Source organism: Rattus norvegicus, chromosome 2 (assembly GCF_021556685.1).
Source record: "Rattus norvegicus strain SHRSP/BbbUtx chromosome 2, alternate assembly SHRSP_T2T, whole genome shotgun sequence".
Taxonomy (NCBI): domain Eukaryota; kingdom Metazoa; phylum Chordata; class Mammalia; order Rodentia; family Muridae; genus Rattus; species Rattus norvegicus.
In genome coordinates, this window is record NC_141535.1 from 155,246,655 (window position 1) to 155,252,500 (window position 5,846).

A 5,846-nucleotide genomic window follows, 5' to 3' on the forward strand; every position below is an offset into this window, starting at 1 on the left:
CCTATGTTTAGTATGTCCAAGGTCAGGCAGGAAGTTGTTGTATGACACTATTGCTGGTGAGATGTATATACATGTTTACTCATACCAGATAAGAACTGACAACAGACCCAAGTAAGGCCAAAGTCCAACTTGGTGAACCACTAAGTTTTACAGATAATTTAAAGGAGTATGAATGAGGAGAAATTGCTTACAGGACCAGAAATAACTCACACAGTCCAGCACCAAAGTCACACAAGCCAGCATGGATGATGGCTCAGAAAAGTTGGGAACCTGGAGCCCACTGCACATCCTGCAGCCAGATTAGTGGGCAAGAGAGCATCTTTTCCAGATAGCTCAGTTGTTCTCAGACTCTTCCAGGAAGGTTGGCAAGTCTGAGATTATGTCTCAGCAGTCCTTGCAGTTCATCTAGGCTTGGGGATGGAGTGGTCTAGTGAGTCTAGTCAGTTTCAGTGACTTCCTGAAACATTTGAATTGTATACTACATGAGTTTAAGGATTTTCCCTTAAGGATGGAAATCTTCACTTTCCTTTAGAACACTCTCTGTCTTAAGACACTTTCTTTCAAGGTGGGATGTCTTACCTCAGAGGAAATTGCTACTCAATTGTTCATTTCTCTCAACAGACTGGATGTAATAAAATTTTATACTTCTTTACTTTGAGTTGGCATCTATAGGAACCCATTAAGGAAACACTGAGAACCCAGGCTGTTCAGAAGGTTTTGTGACATAGTATAGTTATTAATAAATGAATTATTATTATATTTATTTTTCATATGTGTGAGTGTGTGTGTGTGTGTGTGTGTGTGTGTGTGTGTGTGTGTGTGTGTGTTTGACAGCATACATGTAGGGATCAGAGGAGAACTTGTGGGAGTCAGTTTTCTCCTTCTAATTTTATGTGGGTTTCAAGGATGAAAGCCCAGGAGGCAGAATTGTCTTAAGCTCACTGAGCCATCACCTCACTGGCCCCTGTTGCTGTTTCTTAACTTTTATTATTAATATGAGGCAATGTTAAGCAAATTTTACACCTTTCTTTCTTCACGTACATTAGGCTAATTGCCCAAGATGGGGAGTGATCTGGTGACACTTAAACCTTCTGTTCAGTCAGAAATGGTGAGCTGGTGATGCTCTTCCTCATCCTTCAAACAGAGTAACCAAGGCAGATTCAATCATGCTACCCAATTACAACTTTCTAACTCATTTAAGACACTGAAGTTGTCAGGGGGAACCTTAATTAAGAAAATACCTCTATAAAATTGGGTTGTAGGAAACCTGTAAGGCATTTTCTTACTTAGGGATTGGGGAGTTCCCAGCCCTCTGGTGGTGCCATCTCTGGGCTGATGTCCTGGGTTCTATAAGAAAGCAGGCTGGGCAAGCTATGGGGAGCAAGCCAATAAGCAGCATCCCTCCATGGCCTCTGCTCCAGCTCCTGCCTGCAGACTCTGCCCTGTTTGAATTCCTGTCCTAGTCAGGACAGGATGATGAACTATTAATACGGAAGTGTAAGCTAAATAATCCCTGTCCTCCCCAAATTGTTTGGTTGTGGTATTTAATCACAGCAATAGAAACCTAAGATATGCCTCTCCCGCTTTAGCTACTAAAAACTAAGTCATTAGCAAGCCTAAGTTATGGACATTGGAGGAAGTGGCAGAGGACTTTGACAAGGATGACATGACTTCTTCCTGCTACAGTATCCATGAGATCTGTTTTTGGAGAGTCTCATCATGTAGACCCTGCCTTTCTCAGCTCTTGAATTCTGCCTCCTCTGCAAGACAAAGGCAGACGATCCTAGCTATGTGGTGAAGGGACAGTGTCTTCCTGACATTGAGGAAGTCATATCAGTATGAATGAAGATCTTTAAGAAGAAGGCGTCAGAGCGGGTCAATAGTTTGATTTATTGGAGAAATAAATGGGAGCAGGAGTGGAGAATTGCTCACTTCTGTAACCTCGTGAGTTGTGGGGCTTTTAGATTTGGAAATAATCTTGACTGTAGAGAAAAGAGGTGGGGTATGAAACTGTTAAATTTTCCCCTCCAGATATCTCCATTCTGGTTTGGATATGGTGTTTCCTCTCCAAAGGCCCATGTGTTAAGAGCTTGATCCTAACTGGTGACTCCACTGAGAGGTAATCAGATCAGGAGGGTGCTCCATTAACGACTTCAAAGCTATTTGAAGGTGGGACTTCCTGAAGGAAGGCTGCAGAGGCAGGCCTTTGACAGGGGTATCTTGTTCCTTCCATAACATTTTCTCTTTCATATTCAAATTATGGTATGTATACACCAGGTTGGAGGTGGAGAGATGGCTAAGTGGTAAGAACATCTGCTGCACAATCACGAGGACCCCAGCACTTGTAAAACAGGCCAGGCATGTTTGTGTGCTTCACCCAGCTCTGAGGAGAGCAGAGACAGGAGGATTACTGGGACTTCTAGCTCAGCTGAGAGAATAAGAAATACAGCATCAGGGAGAGATCCTGCCTTAAAGGAATAGGCCAAGAGTGGTAGAAAAGGTGACCTATTGTCCTCTTTGAGATTCTGTGAATGCACACATTTGCACACACAGATGCACGCACACAGGGAATGACACAGAGAACAAAAACCCAAGCTTTAAAGAAAAAGTAAGCACAGCTAGCCTAGTGAAGAAGTACTTCGGTTTTTCCTCTTGAAGGATTTGGTCCTCTCCTCCCACCATGTGGATCCTGAATTCAGCTCATCAGACTGCACATAGCAGCAAGCAGTTTCACCCACTGAACCATCACACTGGCCCTATAAAGCCTATAATGTATTCTTTAATTTTTATTTCTTTAAGGTTTTATTTTAAAGTTAAGGGTTGTGTGAATGTGTATTTTGTGTGTGCATGCACACATATGGGTTTGTGCAGGTGAATGCAGATGGCCACAGAGCTCAGACAGGGTGACAGATCCCCTGGAACTGGAGTTATGTGATTGTAAGCTGCAGGCTGTGTGTGCTGGGAACAGAACTTGGGTCCTCTGGAACAGCAGAAAGTGTTCTTAGCTGCTGAGACATCTCTCAAGTCCCTTTAATATTTTATAATTTTTATAACACTTAAACATTTATTTGTTTTTATTTTATGTATATGAGTGTTTTGCCTGTATGTATGTGTGTGCACCATGTGTATTTCTACAGAAGACAGAAAGGGGGTCAGTTATGGATCACTGTGAGTGAATGCTGGGAACCAAACCTGGATCCTCTGCCAGAGCAGCAAATGCTCTTAACCTTTGAGCCATCTGTCCAGACCCACAATTCTTTAGCAATGTGTTTGCCTGTCAGTTCAAACATATCTGGTTAGTTGGTGCTGATACATTCACTGTGGAAAGGTTTGTCCCCCTTCAGTTTTAGCTCAAGGTTTGGTTGATGTGTGTGTGTGTGTGTGTGTGTGTGTGTGTGTGTGTGTGTGTGTGTGTTGCTAAAGAGAAATAAACTTTTAGATAGTGTTCATCTAAGAAAAATAACAAGGAAACTAGAAGTGGTGGGGAAAGGGAGAAGAGGTAAAATGGCGACGATAGTTTCCTTTAGGAAAGCAAACTGAAGTCAGATCACTGGAGAGCAAGGTGCACACCTTTAGCGTTGTGGACAAACTGGCGAGTTTCCCGTTGAGCACTTCTCAGCCCGTATGAAAACCAATCCTTGAGAAGGAGGAAAGATGAAAACAGGAAGAAGTGTCAGAAGCACCTCCTCCAGATGCCATTCCACCACCCTTGCTTCTCTCCCTATCCACTTCCTTTTCAGAAACGCTTGGGCCATATCCCATCCATGCTTTGATTGTATGAGACAATGATGTGGACAAATAATATGAGGAGTATTTCAAGGAAAGCAACATGGTTAAGCTGGTGCGTGGTTTGGGGCTTGATCCCTTAAGAAGCGAAGAGCCGGGAGCTGGGGAGTTGCTGAGTTAGTAGACGCTTCCCAGCATGCACTAGGCCTTGTGTTCAAGTCCCGCTACTGTACCTTAATCCCAGCACTTAGGAGCTAGAAACAGAAGGATAAGGCCAAGGTTATCCTTGACAACATAGTGAAACCCCATCTTCACACACACACACACACACACACGCTCACACACACACACACGCTCACACACATACACTCACACACACTCACACACACACTCACATACACACATACTCACACACTCTCTCACAATCACCACCACCACCACCACCACCACCACCACCACCACCACCACCACCACCACCAACAACAACAACAACAACAAAACCAACCAAAAAACAAAGCAAAACAAAAATAGAATGAAGCAAGGATTTGGAAGAAAGGGAACCGATTACATAGGCATCTGGTATGGTAGATGAACAGGAAGATCTCTGAACCCCGAGAAAAACCACCAGAGGTTCCCAAATGATTAACTTCCAAAGCAAGCAACATTTGTTGTCTCCACTTACCAGCTGCCCCATCAGGAGGGTTCTGAAACAAGTCCCTGAGCCCAATGCGGGGAGGGTGTGTCCCGGTGAGCAGGGCTAGAATGAGTTCACATCCGAGATCTGTCTGCAGCAGCAGGCTCCTTACAGCAAACAGCTTCCCACTTGCTGTGGTAAGGGCCACTCTGCAGTCCTGTGCTGCCTTCCTAGCGTCCTGGAAAACCCTGTCCAGTGGGCTCCCGCTTCATCTGCAGACTGCTCACACTGAGGCTCGCACCTGATTACGAGGGTAGCAGGACTGCGCAGGAGTGTGAAGGACTGGGTTTTTGGCTTCAACAAAGCTCTCTCATCAGTCAGAGCTTCTCAGGAAAACAGGAGCCCCGAGATCCAGGATGGAAATTCATTGGTGGATGAAACTGAGGACCTAATTGACTTTCCTGAATCTTGCATTTTCTCTGGAAAGATAGCCTCCGTGTGTGGAGAAAGCCCAGTGACCTGATACAAAGAGCATTCTCCCAGGATGATGCTGGCTCCCTCTGGGACCAACCAGCCTTCTCAGACTTCGTTACCTCTGGGCTTGTAACCAGGCTCTTTAAAATGAACTATATGTCTTTAAAATGAAATGTAAGCACTTATCACGGGGAAAAAATAGCTTAGACACTGAAGGAATTGTGAGAGAGACCTTATTAATATATACAAGAGGAGCAGGGCAGAAAAATGTGTTCCGTTTGAGTGAGTCTTTGTGTCGTTCCAGTAAAAGAATGTGCGATTGGTTGGAGGATTCATTGCCCTGTGACTGCTTTTCCATGATTCAGCGCTTAGTATCTGGCAGGAACTCCAGGACATTGGTTCTGAGCGTTCTCTTGGATGACTCATTGACATGATAAAAGCCAATAGCACATAAAATGGAGTTTCCATAACTTCCTTGGCACGATATTGAGTTGGTTCTCAGCATTGAAAATATTAGAATAAATTTATTATGCAAAGCCTAGGAACTTATAACCTTGGTTCACAAGAGGGCCAGATACTCTCTTCATGAAGACCGTAACGCATGTACTGTTAAGGGACCAGTGGCATTTATTTGAAAAGCTTGATGACCACTGTTCTCTGACAGACAGAGTTCTGCCAGCTCCTTGAAACCAGCGTGACCTCCCGTCCTAACACAGAGCTCTGCAGTGTCAACTAGAATTGCTGAGATTCCAGAATGGTGGAGTCAAGCAGGAAGGGATCACTTAAACACTGAAAGCAAAACAAGTCGGTTCCCAGATTGTTAATTAAGATTAAGACCTCTACTGTCATTTGAAATGTAAATACATGAAATAACCAATAAAAATATGAAAAATATCTCTACTACCATACTGATTGCGTGGCCCCTAAGCCCACAGTTGTGTCTAGGTGTGAGAAGAGCAGGCATCTGCCGAAAGCTTGGCTTGATTTTCGAGCATCAGCTTTATCATTTTTG

General features: G+C 44.0%; 1 long non-coding RNA gene across 1 annotated transcript; it reads right to left on the reverse strand.

Annotated features, from left to right (window-relative positions):
* Nucleotides 1-1,871: 1,871 nt before the first annotated feature.
* On the reverse strand, nucleotides 1,872-5,046 carry LOC148006705 (uncharacterized). The gene is made up of 3 exons (XR_015671855.1): nucleotides 4,409-5,046; nucleotides 3,960-3,980; nucleotides 1,872-3,637 (listed from the first exon to the last, which is right to left on the reverse strand). It is a non-coding gene; the product is annotated as an uncharacterized LOC148006705 (long non-coding RNA).
* Nucleotides 5,047-5,846: the final 800 nt, after the last annotated feature.